Source organism: Triturus cristatus, chromosome 5_2 (assembly GCF_964204655.1).
Source record: "Triturus cristatus chromosome 5_2, aTriCri1.1, whole genome shotgun sequence".
In the NCBI taxonomy this organism is placed as follows: domain Eukaryota; kingdom Metazoa; phylum Chordata; class Amphibia; order Caudata; family Salamandridae; genus Triturus; species Triturus cristatus.
The window spans coordinates 552,177,301-552,194,490 of record NC_140588.1 but is presented as its reverse complement, the minus strand read 5'-3'; the positions used below and the strand labels follow the sequence as shown (position 1 = coordinate 552,194,490).

General features: G+C 34.2%; 9 non-coding genes across 9 annotated transcripts; 3 read left to right on the top strand and 6 right to left on the bottom strand.

The window, feature by feature from the left end:
* Window positions 1-707: 707 nt before the first annotated feature.
* Window positions 708-779, bottom strand: TRNAQ-UUG (transfer RNA glutamine (anticodon UUG)). The gene has a single exon. It is a non-coding gene; the product is annotated as a tRNA-Gln (tRNA).
* A 1,548-nt stretch (window positions 780-2,327) lies between these two features.
* On the top strand, window positions 2,328-2,399 carry TRNAQ-CUG (transfer RNA glutamine (anticodon CUG)). The gene has a single exon. It is a non-coding gene; the product is annotated as a tRNA-Gln (tRNA).
* Window positions 2,400-3,224: 825 nt separating this feature from the next.
* Window positions 3,225-3,296, bottom strand: TRNAQ-UUG (transfer RNA glutamine (anticodon UUG)). The gene has a single exon. It is a non-coding gene; the product is annotated as a tRNA-Gln (tRNA).
* Window positions 3,297-7,361: 4,065 nt separating this feature from the next.
* TRNAQ-CUG (transfer RNA glutamine (anticodon CUG)) lies at window positions 7,362-7,433 on the top strand. Its single transcript has one exon. It is a non-coding gene; the product is annotated as a tRNA-Gln (tRNA).
* Window positions 7,434-8,258: 825 nt separating this feature from the next.
* On the bottom strand, window positions 8,259-8,330 carry TRNAQ-UUG (transfer RNA glutamine (anticodon UUG)). Its single transcript has one exon. It is a non-coding gene; the product is annotated as a tRNA-Gln (tRNA).
* Window positions 8,331-10,774: 2,444 nt separating this feature from the next.
* On the bottom strand, window positions 10,775-10,846 carry TRNAQ-UUG (transfer RNA glutamine (anticodon UUG)). Its single transcript has one exon. It is a non-coding gene; the product is annotated as a tRNA-Gln (tRNA).
* Window positions 10,847-13,001: 2,155 nt separating this feature from the next.
* On the top strand, window positions 13,002-13,073 carry TRNAQ-CUG (transfer RNA glutamine (anticodon CUG)). Its single transcript has one exon. It is a non-coding gene; the product is annotated as a tRNA-Gln (tRNA).
* Window positions 13,074-13,898: 825 nt separating this feature from the next.
* On the bottom strand, window positions 13,899-13,970 carry TRNAQ-UUG (transfer RNA glutamine (anticodon UUG)). Its single transcript has one exon. It is a non-coding gene; the product is annotated as a tRNA-Gln (tRNA).
* Window positions 13,971-16,414: 2,444 nt separating this feature from the next.
* Window positions 16,415-16,486, bottom strand: TRNAQ-UUG (transfer RNA glutamine (anticodon UUG)). The gene has a single exon. It is a non-coding gene; the product is annotated as a tRNA-Gln (tRNA).
* Between the last annotated feature and the right edge of the window lie 704 nt (window positions 16,487-17,190).

The window sequence follows — 17,190 nt, the reverse complement described above, 5'->3', positions numbered from 1 at the left end:
AGCTTTATCCGTCTAGATAGCTGTTAGACAATATGAACATATCAATTATTCATTAACATAAATATTGAAGCTGAACCTAGAATCTGTTCTTTCACATCCACATTGTAAACATGAGTTTATTTTCCTTTCTCATCTATATGGCCAGTAATGAGATAGTTCATTTTTGCTGATTTCTTAGCTGACAACATGCTGGACTTACACAGTGCATTTCATTGTGAATGTCTTTAAAAGTGAATTTCAGATTCACACCTTTGACATGTCTTTCAAAAGATTCCACTTTTTTGGTTGTGGATTTACTGTTGAAAATCAGTGTGTAAAATCTTTGTACGTCTGAATTTCAAGATTATTATTCAAACTGCACATCTTCGGTCCCCGTAATACAAAGTTTGACTCCTCAAGTTTTGTTTTAATGAATGCTTTGCAATGAAAAAGTTCCTTGTTCGCCTTAACAATAACAGTAAGATTTTAAAAAGTAATGTCTTGCATCAGGCCCCTGTGATGAGTTTGAGAAACCAGAGTGAGTTTGTAAAATCTCTCATTATTTTGAGCCATTTAGTTTCCAGGTATTGTAAAATTTCTATTATTTGCTCACATCTAATAAACTTTTAGAGTATAATCAATAAATTAATTGTTCACCCTACCGGTATTAGATATGTGATATTAATGAATACACTTGAAAGAAAATGATTTGGTCAAGAGTCATAAAATGGTCCCACCGAGATTTGAACTCGGATCATTGGATTCAAAGTCCAAAGTGCTAACCATTACACCATGGAACCTCCCATGTGAAAGGAGCATAAACTGCTGCAGGAATGTGGAAATGTCAAAGTTTTTAATATTCTACTGTCAAAGAGAAACTGTATTGGATTGCTTTCCTATTCTGGTAAACTTTTGCATATTGAACTATGTTGGGGAAGGATGTTGCCCAAAAGACTCAAATAACGTTATAACTCTGTTGAACAGTGGTTTTTATGTGAGATAATATTTTTCAATGAAAGATAAGTTGCCCCCTGAGGCAAATCTCTTCTGTCAAAATGGAAAGCTCACCCTGGTACGGGAGGGTGGATGGTGTCGTGGTTAGCACTCTGGACTCTGAAAACAGGGATCTGAGTACAAATTTCAGTGGGACTTATCTGAACTTTACAATTTTCTTTTCCATTCAGTTCTTAGAAGTTTTATTTGGAACAACATCACATTTACTTATAAACATGTAAAAATCAACCTGTACATATGTATCTCTGTATATATAGCTATATGTCTCTGTATATTTATAGGAAAATATAAACATATAGATTATAAAAATAAATATAATTAGTGGAGGTGAAAATCATGAACAGTTGTTGCCTCTCAGCATTTGAAACATGAGTTTCTACTTCTTTCTCTTTTATATGTCCAGAAATTGAGATAGTCACTTTTTACTCAGTATTGATCCAACAATACAGTTTATGTATATAAAGCATATCATATGATTTGTGAACAATGTTCAAAAATTAGAATTTGATCAGTACCTGTGATGCCTCCGACCAAAAGCTTATATTTTACGATTGGAGATCAACTGTTGTAAATCAGCATGAAAAACATTTTCTTTTCACGATTTCCATACTAATATAAAACAACATTTTTACTAGCTGAATGAGATCATCATTTGGGTTCCTCTATGTTTGATTGAAGAAAACTTCTCATTCAAAATGTGCTATTTTCGCCTTATCAATAGCGGGAAAGCTTAAAAAAGTGATGCTGTGAATCACCCATCTGAAATGCGTTTGAGAAAATCAGAATATGATTTTATAATGGCTAACTACTTTGTGAAGAAATTTGATGTCAAAGTATTTTAAAGTTTGTATTGATGTAACTTGTTCAAGCTGATGGACATTTTGAAAGCATTCAATAATTGACTCTTTCAACCTACTGGTGTTGGATTTGAGCTATCAATGAACAAAGATGAAGAAATGGAAAAGCTCAAGAGTAATAAAAAAAGTCCCTCCAAGGTTTCAAATCGGATCATTGGATGCAAAGTCCAAATTGCCAACCATTGCTCTATGGAGCCACCCATGCAGGAGACAGAGACATTGCTTCAGTAGTCTGGAAATGTAGACTGTTTTATTATGCTACAGGCAAAGATGAACATTGTGATATAACTTTTATATTCAGATAAACATTTGAATATTTAACACTTTTATAGAGAATATAGCTGAAAAGAATCAAATCACATTAAAGCTCTATCCACTATGACCATTCAAATGAGATATCTTTTTATCAATATAAGAGAAGGCCATCACTGATGCGCTCTCTTTTGTCTCAATGGAAACGTCACTCTTGTGTGAGAGGGTTCCATGGTGTAATGGTTAGCACTCTGGACTCTGAATCCAGCGATCCGAGTTCAAATCTCGGTGGGACCTACTACAATTATGAGATTCACTGTTTAACTCATTTTTTAGAATTTGGTCTAGAAAAAACATAATATCAATGTTTTATACTGATGCGTATGAACGCATAAGTATGTATAGATGCATACATAGCTTTATCCGTCTAGATAGCTGTTAGACAATATGAACATATCAATTATTCATTAACATAAATATTGAAGCTGAACCTAGAAACTGTTCTTTCACATCCACATTGTAAACATGAGTTTATTTTCCTTTCTCATCTATATGGCCAGTAATGAGATAGTTCATTTTTGCTGATTTCTTAGCTGACAACATGCTGGACTTACACAGTGCATTTCATTGTGAATGTCTTTAAAAGTGAATTTCAGATTCACACCTTTGACATGTCTTTCAAAAGATTCCACTTTTTTGGTTGTGGATTTACTGTTGAAAATCAGTGTGTAAAATCTTTGTACGTCTGAATTTCAAGATTATTATTCAAACTGCACATCTTCGGTCCCCGTAATACAAAGTTTGACTCCTCAAGTTTTGTTTTAATGAATGCTTTGCAATGAAAAAGTTCCTTGTTCGCCTTAACAATAACAGTAAGATTTTAAAAAGTAATGTCTTGCATCAGGCCCCTGTGATGAGTTTGAGAAACCAGAGTGAGTTTGTAAAATCTCTCATTATTTTGAGCCATTTAGTTTCCAGGTATTGTAAAATTTCTATTATTTGCTCACATCTAATAAACTTTTAGAGTATAATCAATAAATTAATTGTTCACCCTACCGGTATTAGATATGTGATATTAATGAATACACTTGAAAGAAAATGATTTGGTCAAGAGTCATAAAATGGTCCCACCGAGATTTGAACTCGGATCATTGGATTCAAAGTCCAAAGTGCTAACCATTACACCATGGAACCTCCCATGTGAAAGGAGCATAAACTGCTGCAGGAATGTGGAAATGTCAAAGTTTTTAATATTCTACTGTCAAAGAGAAACTGTATTGGATTGCTTTCCTATTCTGGTAAACTTTTGCATATTGAACTATGTTGGGGAAGGATGTTGCCCAAAAGACTCAAATAACGTTATAACTCTGTTGAACAGTGGTTTTTATGTGAGATAATATTTTTCAATGAAAGATAAGTTGCCCCCTGAGGCAAATCTCTTCTGTCAAAATGGAAAGCTCACCCTGGTACGGGAGGGTGGATGGTGTCGTGGTTAGCACTCTGGACTCTGAAAACAGGGATCTGAGTACAAATTTCAGTGGGACTTATCTGAACTTTACAATTTTCTTTTCCATTCACTTCTTAGAAGTTTTATTTGGAACAACATCACATTTACTTATAAACATGTAAAAATCAACCTGTACATATGTATCTCTGTATATATAGCTATATGTCTCTGTATATTTATAGGAAAATATAAACATATAGATTATAAAAATAAATATAATTAGTGGAGGTGAAAATCATGAACAGTTGTTGCCTCTCAGCATTTGAAACATGAGTTTCTACTTCTTTCTCTTTTATATGTCCTGAAATTGAGATAGTCACTTTTTACTCAGTATTGATCCAACAATACAGTTTATGTATATAAAGCATATCATATGATTTGTGAACAATGTTCAAAAATTAGAATTTGATCAGTACCTGTGATGCCTCCGACCAAAAGCTTATATTTTACGATTGGAGATCAACTGTTGTAAATCAGCATGAAAAACATTTTCTTTTCACGATTTCCATACTAATATAAAACAACATTTTTACTAGCTGAATGAGATCATCATTTGGGTTCCTCTATGTTTGATTGAAGAAAACTTCTCATTCAAAATGTGCTATTTTCGCCTTATCAATAGCGGGAAAGCTTAAAAAAGTGATGCTGTGAATCACCCATCTGAAATGCGTTTGAGAAAATCAGAATATGATTTTATAATGGCTAACTACTTTGTGAAGAAATTTGATGTCAAAGTATTTTAAAGTTTGTATTGATGTAACTTGTTCAAGCTGATGGACATTTTGAAAGCATTCAATAATTGACTCTTTCAACCTACTGGTGTTGGATTTGAGCTATCAATGAACAAAGATGAAGAAATGGAGAAGCTCAAGAGTAATAAAAAAAGTCCCTCCAAGGTTTCAAATCGGATCATTGGATGCAAAGTCCAAATTGCCAACCATTGCTCTATGGAGCCACCCATGCAGGAGACAGAGACATTGCTTCAGTAGTCTGGAAATGTAGACTGTTTTATTATGCTACAGGCAAAGATGAACATTGTGATATAACTTTTATATTCAGATAAACATTTGAATATTTAACACTTTTATAGAGAATATAGCTGAAAAGAATCAAATCACATTAAAGCTCTATCCACTATGACCATTCAAATGAGATATCTTTTTATCAATATAAGAGAAGGCCATCACTGATGCGCTCTCTTTTGTCTCAATGGAAACGTCACTCTTGTGTGAGAGGGTTCCATGGTGTAATGGTTAGCACTCTGCACTCTGAATCCAGCGATCCGAGTTCAAATCTCGGTGGGACCTACTACAATTATGAGATTCACTGTTTAACTCATTTTTTAGAATTTGGTCTAGAAAAAACATAATATCAATGTTTTATACTGATGCGTATGAACGCATAAGTATGTATAGATGCATACATAGCTTTATCCGTCTAGATAGCTGTTAGACAATATGAACATATCAATTATTCATTAACATAAATATTGAAGCTGAACCTAGAAACTGTTCTTTCACATCCACATTGTAAACATGAGTTTATTTTCCTTTCTCATCTATATGGCCAGTAATGAGATAGTTCATTTTTGCTGATTTCTTAGCTGACAACATGCTGGACTTACACAGTGCATTTCATTGTGAATGTCTTTAAAAGTGAATTTCAGATTCACACCTTTGACATGTCTTTCAAAAGATTCCACTTTTTTGGTTGTGGATTTACTGTTGAAAATCAGTGTGTAAAATCTTTGTACGTCTGAATTTCAAGATTATTATTCAAACTGCACATCTTCGGTCCCCGTAATACAAAGTTTGACTCCTCAAGTTTTGTTTTAATGAATGCTTTGCAATGAAAAAGTTCCTTGTTCGCCTTAACAATAACAGTAAGATTTTAAAAAGTAATGTCTTGCATCAGGCCCCTGTGATGAGTTTGAGAAACCAGAGTGAGTTTGTAAAATCTCTCATTATTTTGAGCCATTTAGGTTCCAGGTATTGTAAAATTTCTATTATTTGCTCACATCTAATAAACTTTTAGAGTATAATCAATAAATTAATTGTTCACCCTACCGGTATTAGATATGTGATATTAATGAATACACTTGAAAGAAAATGATTTGGTCAAGAGTCATAAAATGGTCCCACCGAGATTTGAACTCGGATCATTGGATTCAAAGTACAAAGTGCTAACCATTACACCATGGAACCTCCCATGTGAAAGGAGCATAAACTGCTGCAGGAATGTGGAAATGTCAAAGTTTTTAATATTCTACTGTCAAAGAGAAACTGTATTGGATTGCTTTCCTATTCTGGTAAACTTTTGCATATTGAACTATGTTGGGGAAGGATGTTGCCCAAAAGACTCAAATAACGTTATAACTCTGTTGAACAGTGGTTTTTATGTGAGATAATATTTTTCAATGAAAGATAAGTTGCCCCCTGAGGCAAATCTCTTCTGTCAAAATGGAAAGCTCACCCTGGTACGGGAGGGTGGATGGTGTCATGGTTAGCACTCTGGACTCTGAAAACAGGGATCTGAGTACAAATTTCAGTGGGACTTATCTGAACTTTACAATTTTCTTTTCCATTCAGTTCTTAGAAGTTTTATTTGGAACAACATCACATTTACTTATAAACATGTAAAAATCAACCTGTACATATGTATCTCTGTATATATAGCTATATGTCTCTGTATATTTATAGGAAAATATAAACATATAGATTATAAAAATAAATATAATTAGTGGAGGTGAAAATCATGAACAGTTGTTGCCTCTCAGCATTTGAAACATGAGTTTCTACTTCTTTCTCTTTTATATGTCCAGAAATTGAGATAGTCACTTTTTACTCAGTATTGATCCAACAATACAGTTTATGTATATAAAGCATATCATATGATTTGTGAACAATGTTCAAAAATTAGAATTTGATCAGTACCTGTGATGCCTCCGACCAAAAGCTTATATTTTACGATTGGAGATCAACTGTTGTAAATCAGCATGAAAAACATTTTCTTTTCACGATTTCCATACTAATATAAAACAACATTTTTACTAGCTGAATGAGATCATCATTTGGGTTCCTCTATGTTTGATTGAAGAAAACTTCTCATTCAAAATGTGCTATTTTCGCCTTATCAATAGCGGGAAAGCTTAAAAAAGTGATGCTGTGAATCACCCATCTGAAATGCGTTTGAGAAAATCAGAATATGATTTTATAATGGCTAACTACTTTGTGAAGAAATTTGATGTCAAAGTATTTTAAAGTTTGTATTGATGTAACTTGTTCAAGCTGATGGACATTTTGAAAGCATTCAATAATTGACTCTTTCAACCTACTGGTGTTGGATTTGAGCTATCAATGAACAAAGATGAAGAAATGGAAAAGCTCAAGAGTAATAAAAAAAGTCCCTCCAAGGTTTCAAATCGGATCATTGGATGCAAAGTCCAAATTGCCAACCATTGCTCTATGGAGCCACCCATGCAGGAGACAGAGACATTGCTTCAGTAGTCTGGAAATGTAGACTGTTTTATTATGCTACAGGCAAAGATGAACATTGTGATATAACTTTTATATTCAGATAAACATTTGAATATTTAACACTTTTATAGAGAATATAGCTGAAAAGAATCAAATCACATTAAAGCTCTATCCACTATGACCATTCAAATGAGATATCTTTTTATCAATATAAGAGAAGGCCATCACTGATGCGCTCTCTTTTGTCTCAATGGAAACGTCACTCTTGTGTGAGAGGGTTCCATGGTGTAATGGTTAGCACTCTGGACTCTGAATCCAGCGATCCGAGTTCAAATCTCGGTGGGACCTACTACAATTATGAGATTCACTGTTTAACTCATTTTTTAGAATTTGGTCTAGAAAAAACATAATATCAATGTTTTATACTGATGCGTATGAACGCATAAGTATGTATAGATGCATACATAGCTTTATCCGTCTAGATAGCTGTTAGACAATATGAACATATCAATTATTCATTAACATAAATATTGAAGCTGAACCTAGAAACTGTTCTTTCACATCCACATTGTAAACATGAGTTTATTTTCCTTTCTCATCTATATGGCCAGTAATGAGATAGTTCATTTTTGCTGATTTCTTAGCTGACAACATGCTGGACTTACACAGTGCATTTCATTGTGAATGTCTTTAAAAGTGAATTTCAGATTCACACCTTTGACATGTCTTTCAAAAGATTCAACTTTTTTGGTTGTGGATTTACTGTTGAAAATCAGTGTGTAAAATCTTTGTACGTCTGAATTTCAAGATTATTATTCAAACTGCACATCTTCGGTCCCGGTAATACAAAGTTTGACTCCTCAAGTTTTGTTTTAATGAATGCTTTGCAATGAAAAAGTTCCTTGTTCGCCTTAACAATAACAGTAAGATTTTAAAAAGTAATGTCTTGCATCAGGCCCCTGTGATGAGTTTGAGAAACCAGAGTGAGTTTGTAAAATCTCTCATTATTTTGAGCCATTTAGGTTCCAGGTATTGTAAAATTTCTATTATTTGCTCACATCTAATAAACTTTTAGAGTATAATCAATAAATTAATTGTTCACCCTACCGGTATTAGATATGTGATATTAATGAATACACTTGAAAGAAAATGATTTGGTCAAGAGTCATAAAATGGTCCCACCGAGATTTGAACTCGGATCATTGGATTCAAAGTCCAAAGTGCTAACCGTTACACCATGGAACCTCCCATGTGAAAGGAGCATAAACTGCTGCAGGAAAGTGGAAATGTCAAAGTTTTTAATATTCTACTGTCAAAGAGAAACTGTATTGGATTGCTTTCCTATTCTGGTAAACTTTTGCATATTGAACTATGTTGGGGAAGGATGTTGCCCAAAAGACTCAAATAACGTTATAACTCTGTTGAACAGTGGTTTTTATGTGAGATAATATTTTTCAATGAAAGATAAGTTGCCCCCTGAGGCAAATCTCTTCTGTCAAAATGGAAAGCTCACCCTGGTACGGGAGGGTGGATGGTGTCATGGTTAGCACTCTGGACTCTGAAAACAGGGATCTGAGTACAAATTTCAGTGGGACTTATCTGAACTTTACAATTTTCTTTTCCATTCACTTCTTAGAAGTTTTATTTGGAACAACATCACATTTACTTATAAACATGTAAAAATCAACCTGTACATATGTATCTCTGTATATATAGCTATATGTCTCTGTATATTTATAGGAAAATATAAACATATAGATTATAAAAATAAATATAATTAGTGGAGGTGAAAATCATGAACAGTTGTTGCCTCTCAGCATTTGAAACATGAGTTTCTACTTCTTTCTCTTTTATATGTCCTGAAATTGAGATAGTCACTTTTTACTCAGTATTGATCCAACAATACAGTTTATGTATATAAAGCATATCATATGATTTGTGAACAATGTTCAAAAATTAGAATTTGATCAGTACCTGTGATGCCTCCGACCAAAAGCTTATATTTTACGATTGGAGATCAACTGTTGTAAATCAGCATGAAAAACATTTTCTTTTCACGATTTCCATACTAATATAAAACAACATTTTTACTAGCTGAATGAGATCATCATTTGGGTTCCTCTATGTTTGATTGAAGAAAACTTCTCATTCAAAATGTGCTATTTTCGCCTTATCAATAGCCGGAAAGCTTAAAAAAGTGATGCTGTGAATCACCCATCTGAAATGCGTTTGAGAAAATCAGAATATGATTTTATAATGGCTAACTACTTTGTGAAGAAATTTGATGTCAAAGTATTTTAAAGTTTGTATTGATGTAACTTGTTCAAGCTGATGGACATTTTGAAAGCATTCAATAATTGACTCTTTCAACCTACTGGTGTTGGATTTGAGCTATCAATGAACAAAGATGACGAAATGGAAAAGCTCAAGAGTAATAAAAAAGTCCCTCCAAGGTTTCAAATCGGATCATTGGATGCAAAGTCCAAATTGCCAACCATTGCTCTATGGAGCCACCCATGCAGGAGACAGAGACATTGCTTCAGTAGTCTGGAAATGTAGACTGTTTTATTATGCTACAGGCAAAGATGAACATTGTGATATAACTTTTATATTCAGATAAACATTTGAATATTTAACACTTTTATAGAGAATATAGCTGAAAAGAATCAAATCACATTAAAGCTCTATCCACTATGACCATTCAAATGAGATATCTTTTTATCAATATAAGAGAAGGCCATCACTGATGCGCTCTCTTTTGTCTCAATGGAAACGTCACTCTTGTGTGAGAGGGTTCCATGGTGTAATGGTTAGCACTCTGGACTCTGAATCCAGCGATCCGAGTTCAAATCTCGGTTGGACCTACTACAATTATGAGATTCACTGTTTAACTCATTTTTTAGAATTTGGTCTAGAAAAAACATAATATCAATGTTTTATACTGATGCGTATGAACGCATAAGTATGTATAGATGCATACATAGCTTTATCCGTCTAGATAGCTGTTAGACAATATGAACATATCAATTATTCATTAACATAAATATTGAAGCTGAACCTAGAAACTGTTCTTTCACATCCACATTGTAAACATGAGTTTATTTTCCTTTCTCATCTATATGGCCAGTAATGAGATAGTTCATTTTTGCTGATTTCTTAGCTGACAACATGCTGGACTTACACAGTGCATTTCATTGTGAATGTCTTTAAAAGTGAATTTCAGATTCACACCTTTGACATGTCTTTCAAAAGATTCAACTTTTTTGGTTGTGGATTTACTGTTGAAAATCAGTGTGTAAAATCTTTGTACGTCTGAATTTCAAGATTATTATTCAAACTGCACATCTTCGGTCCCGGTAATACAAAGTTTGACTCCTCAAGTTTTGTTTTAATGAATGCTTTGCAATGAAAAAGTTCCTTGTTCGCCTTAACAATAACAGTAAGATTTTAAAAAGTAATGTCTTGCATCAGGCCCCTGTGATGAGTTTGAGAAACCAGAGTGAGTTTGTAAAATCTCTCATTATTTTGAGCCATTTAGTTTCCAGGTATTGTAAAATTTCTATTATTTGCTCACATCTAATAAACTTTTAGAGTATAATCAATAAATTAATTGTTCACCCTACCGGTATTAGATATGTGATATTAATGAATACACTTGAAAGAAAATGATTTGGTCAAGAGTCATAAAATGGTCCCACCGAGATTTGAACTCGGATCATTGGATTCAAAGTCCAAAGTGCTAACCGTTACACCATGGAACCTCCCATGTGAAAGGAGCATAAACTGCTGCAGGAATGTGGAAATGTCAAAGTTTTTAATATTCTACTGTCAAAGAGAAACTGTATTGGATTGCTTTCCTATTCTGGTAAACTTTTGCATATTGAACTATGTTGGGGAAGGATGTTGCCCAAAAGACTCAAATAACGTTATAACTCTGTTGAACAGTGGTTTTTATGTGAGATAATATTTTTCAATGAAAGATAAGTTGCCCCCTGAGGCAAATCTCTTCTGTCAAAATGGAAAGCTCACCCTGGTACGGGAGGGTGGATGGTGTCATGGTTAGCACTCTGGACTCTGAAAACAGGGATCTGAGTACACATTTCAGTGGGACTTATCTGAACTTTACAATTTTCTTTTCCATTCACTTCTTAGAAGTTTTATTTGGAACAACATCACATTTACTTATAAACATGTAAAAATCAACCTGTACATATGTATCTCTGTATATATAGCTATATGTCTCTGTATATTTATAGGAAAATATAAACATATAGATTATAAAAATAAATATAATTAGTGGAGGTGAAAATCATGAACAGTTGTTGCCTCTCAGCATTTGAAACATGAGTTTCTACTTCTTTCTCTTTTATATGTCCTGAAATTGAGATAGTCACTTTTTACTCAGTATTGATCCAACAATACAGTTTATGTATATAAAGCATATCATATGATTTGTGAACAATGTTCACAAATTAGAATTTGATCAGTACCTGTGATGCCTCCGACCAAAAGCTTATATTTTAGGATTGGAGATCAACTGTTGTAAATCAGCATGAAAAACATTTTCTTTTCACGATTTCCATACTAATATAAAACAACATTTTTACTAGCTGAATGAGATCATCATTTGGGTTCCTCTATGTTTGATTGAAGAAAACTTCTCATTCAAAATGTGCTATTTTCGCCTTATCAATAGCGGGAAAGCTTAAAAAAGTGATGCTGTGAATCACCCATCTGAAATGCGTTTGAGAAAATCAGAATATGATTTTATAATGGCTAACTACTTTGTGAAGAAATTTGATGTCAAAGTATTTTAAAGTTTGTATTGATGTAACTTGTTCAAGCTGATGGACATTTTGAAAGCATTCAATAATTGACTCTTTCAACCTACTGGTGTTGGATTTGAGCTATCAATGAACAAAGATGAAGAAATGGAAAAGCTCAAGAGTAATAAAAAAAGTCCCTCCAAGGTTTCAAATCGGATCATTGGATGCAAAGTCCAAATTGCCAACCATTGCTCTATGGAGCCACCCATGCAGGAGACAGAGACATTGCTTCAGTAGTCTGGAAATGTAGACTGTTTTATTATGCTACAGGCAAAGATGAACATTGTGATATAACTTTTATATTCAGATAAACATTTGAATATTTAACACTTTTATAGAGAATATAGCTGAAAAGAATCAAATCACATTAAAGCTCTATCCACTATGACCATTCAAATGAGATATCTTTTTTAAGCCTGGGCAAAGCACTACGCTACGCTCGCGTAGTTTGCGAAGTTCGCTCTACTTCGCACTACGCGAACTGCACGTAGCACAGTGCGAACATGCGTAGCGTAGTGTTGCGTAGTGCTGCGGTCATTTTTTGCTTGCTCGCGGTCCTCAACGTCAAGTTGGCAACCGCGAGCAAGCAAAATGACATCCCGGCGAGACTTTTTCCTTGTTCGCGATCAGCAACTTCAAGTTGGCGATCGCGAGCATGGAAAATAAACATCCCGGCGAGATTCCCAACGCGAGGAGGTCAGGTTTCTCATTGCGAGTGGTCGCGTATGCTCGCGACGAGAAACTACCAGTTCGCGTTGAGAAAGCTGAAGCTCGAGTAAAAATCTACTCGAGCAGCAGAAAACTACAGCTCGCACTGTGCAAGATGCCATTTTCAATGATTGCACAGTGCCGGTTGCTTGTCCGCACTGTGCAATCATTGAAAACGACATCTGGCACAGTGCGAACAAGGTACTACGCAGTTCGCGAAGTGCTACGCGTAGCTCGCGTAGTGCGAACTTCACTTTGCGTAGCTTCGCGAAGTGCTACTTCGCGAACTACGCCCAGGCCTAATCTTTTTATCAATATAAGAGAAGGCCATCACTGATGCGCTCTCTTTTGTCTCAATGGAAACGTCACTCTTGTGTGAGAGGGTTCCATGGTGTAATGGTTAGCACTCTGGACTCTGAATCCAGCGATCCGAGTTCAAATCTCGGTGGGACCTACTACAATTATGAGATTCACTGTTTAACTCATTTTTTAGAATTTGGTCTAGAAAAAACATAATATCAATGTTTTATACTGATGCGTATGAACGCATAAGTATGTATAGATGCATACATAGCTTTATCCGTCTAGATAGCTGTTAGACAATATGAACATATCAATTATTCATTAACATAAATATTGAAGCTGAACCTAGAAACTGTTCTTTCACATCCACATTGTAAACATGAGTTTATTTTCCTTTCTCATCTATATGGCCAGTAATGAGATAGTTCATTTTTGCTGATTTCTTAGCTGACAACATGCTGGACTTACACAGTGCATTTCATTGTGAATGTCTTTAAAAGTGAATTTCAGATTCACACCTTTGACATGTCTTTCAAAAGATTCAACTTTTTTGGTTGTGGATTTACTGTTGAAAATCAGTGTGTAAAATCTTTGTACGTCTGAATTTCAAGATTATTATTCAAACTGCACATCTTCGGTCCCGGTAATACAAAGTTTGACTCCTCAAGTTTTGTTTTAATGAATGCTTTGCAATGAAAAAGTTCCTTGTTCGCCTTAACAATAACAGTAAGATTTTAAAAAGTAATGTCTTGCATCAGGCCCCTGTGATGAGTTTGAGAAACCAGAGTGAGTTTGTAAAATCTCTCATTATTTTGAGCCATTTAGGTTCCAGGTATTGTAAAATTTCTATTATTTGCTCACATCTAATAAACTTTTAGAGTATAATCAATAAATTAATTGTTCACCCTACCGGTATTAGATATGTGATATTAATGAATACACTTGAAAGAAAATGATTTGGTCAAGAGTCATAAAATGGTCCCACCGAGATTTGAACTCGGATCATTGGATTCAAAGTCCAAAGTGCTAACCGTTACACCATGGAACCTCCCATGTGAAAGGAGCATAAACTGCTGCAGGAAAGTGGAAATGTCAAAGTTTTTAATATTCTACTGTCAAAGAGAAACTGTATTGGATTGCTTTCCTATTCTGGTAAACTTTTGCATATTGAACTATGTTGGGGAAGGATGTTGCCCAAAAGACTCAAATAACGTTATAACTCTGTTGAACAGTGGTTTTTATGTGAGATAATATTTTTCAATGAAAGATAAGTTGCCCCCTGAGGCAAATCTCTTCTGTCAAAATGGAAAGCTCACCCTGGTACGGGAGGGTGGATGGTGTCATGGTTAGCACTCTGGACTCTGAAAACAGGGATCTGAGTACAAATTTCAGTGGGACTTATCTGAACTTTACAATTTTCTTTTCCATTCACTTCTTAGAAGTTTTATTTGGAACAACATCACATTTACTTATAAACATGTAAAAATCAACCTGTACATATGTATCTCTGTATATATAGCTATATGTCTCTGTATATTTATAGGAAAATATAAACATATAGATTATAAAAATAAATATAATTAGTGGAGGTGAAAATCATGAACAGTTGTTGCCTCTCAGCATTTGAAACATGAGTTTCTACTTCTTTCTCTTTTATATGTCCTGAAATTGAGATAGTCACTTTTTACTCAGTATTGATCCAACAATACAGTTTATGTATATAAAGCATATCATATGATTTGTGAACAATGTTCAAAAATTAGAATTTGATCAGTACCTGTGATGCCTCCGACCAAAAGCTTATATTTTACGATTGGAGATCAACTGTTGTAAATCAGCATGAAAAACATTTTCTTTTCACGATTTCCATACTAATATAAAACAACATTTTTACTAGCTGAATGAGATCATCATTTGGGTTCCTCTATGTTTGATTGAAGAAAACTTCTCATTCAAAATGTGCTATTTTCGCCTTATCAATAGCCGGAAAGCTTAAAAAAGTGATGCTGTGAATCACCCATCTGAAATGCGTTTGAGAAAATCAGAATATGATTTTATAATGGCTAACTACTTTGTGAAGAAATTTGATGTCAAAGTATTTTAAAGTTTGTATTGATGTAACTTGTTCAAGCTGATGGACATTTTGAAAGCATTCAATAATTGACTCTTTCAACCTACTGGTGTTGGATTTGAGCTATCAATGAACAAAGATGACGAAATGGAAAAGCTCAAGAGTAATAAAAAAGTCCCTCCAAGGTTTCAAATCGGATCATTGGATGCAAAGTCCAAATTGCCAACCATTGCTCTATGGAGCCACCCATGCAGGAGACAGAGACATTGCTTCAGTAGTCTGGAAATGTAGACTGTTTTATTATGCTACAGGCAAAGATGAACATTGTGATATAACTTTTATATTCAGATAAACATTTGAATATTTAACACTTTTATAGAGAATATAGCTGAAAAGAATCAAATCACATTAAAGCTCTATCCACTATGACCATTCAAATGAGATATCTTTTTATCAATATAAGAGAAGGCCATCACTGATGCGCTCTCTTTTGTCTCAATGGAAACGTCACTCTTGTGTGAGAGGGTTCCATGGTGTAATGGTTAGCACTCTGGACTCTGAATCCAGCGATCCGAGTTCAAATCTCGGTTGGACCTACTACAATTATGAGATTCACTGTTTAACTCATTTTTTAGAATTTGGTCTAGAAAAAACATAATATCAATGTTTTATACTGATGCGTATGAACGCATAAGTATGTATAGATGCATACATAGCTTTATCCGTCTAGATAGCTGTTAGACAATATGAACATATCAATTATTCATTAACATAAATATTGAAGCTGAACCTAGAAACTGTTCTTTCACATCCACATTGTAAACATGAGTTTATTTTCCTTTCTCATCTATATGGCCAGTAATGAGATAGTTCATTTTTGCTGATTTCTTAGCTGACAACATGCTGGACTTACACAGTGCATTTCATTGTGAATGTCTTTAAAAGTGAATTTCAGATTCACACCTTTGACATGTCTTTCAAAAGATTCAACTTTTTTGGTTGTGGATTTACTGTTGAAAATCAGTGTGTAAAATCTTTGTACGTCTGAATTTCAAGATTATTATTCAAACTGCACATCTTCGGTCCCGGTAATACAAAGTTTGACTCCTCAAGTTTTGTTTTAATGAATGCTTTGCAATGAAAAAGTTCCTTGTTCGCCTTAACAATAACAGTAAGATTTTAAAAAGTAATGTCTTGCATCAGGCCCCTGTGATGAGTTTGAGAAACCAGAGTGAGTTTGTAAAATCTCTCATTATTTTGAGCCATTTAGGTTCCAGGTATTGTAAAATTTCTATTATTTGCTCACATCTAATAAACTTTTAGAGTATAATCAATAAATTAATTGTTCACCCTACCGGTATTAGATATGTGATATTAATGAATACACTTGAAAGAAAATGATTTGGTCAAGAGTCATAAAATGGTCCCACCGAGATTTGAACTCGGATCATTGGATTCAAAGTCCAAAGTGCTAACCGTTACACCATGGAACCTCCCATGTGAAAGGAGCATAAACTGCTGCAGGAATGTGGAAATGTCAAAGTTTTTAATATTCTACTGTCAAAGAGAAACTGTATTGGATTGCTTTCCTATTCTGGTAAACTTTTGCATATTGAACTATGTTGGGGAAGGATGTTGCCCAAAAGACTCAAATAACGTTATAACTCTGTTGAACAGTGGTTTTTATGTGAGATAATATTTTTCAATGAAAGATAAGTTGCCCCCTGAGGCAAATCTCTTCTGTCAAAATGGAAAGCTCACCCTGGTACGGGAGGGTGGATGGTGTCATGGTTAGCACTCTGGACTCTGAAAACAGGTATCTGAGTACAAATTTCAGTGGGACTTATCTGAACTTTACAATTTTCTTTTCCATTCACTTCTTAGAAGTTTTATTTGGAACAACATCACATTTACTTATAAACATGTAAAAATCAACCTGTACATATGTATCTCTGTATATATAGCTATATGTCTCTGTATATTTATAGGAAAATATAAACATATAGATTATAAAAATAAATATAATTAGTGGAGGTGAAAATCATGAACAGTTGTTGCCTCTCAGCATTTGAAACATGAGTTTCTACTTCTTTCTCTTTTATATGTCCTGAAATTGAGATAGTCACTTTTTACTCAGTATTGATCCAACAATACAGTTTATGTATATAAAGCATATCATATGATTTGTGAACAATGT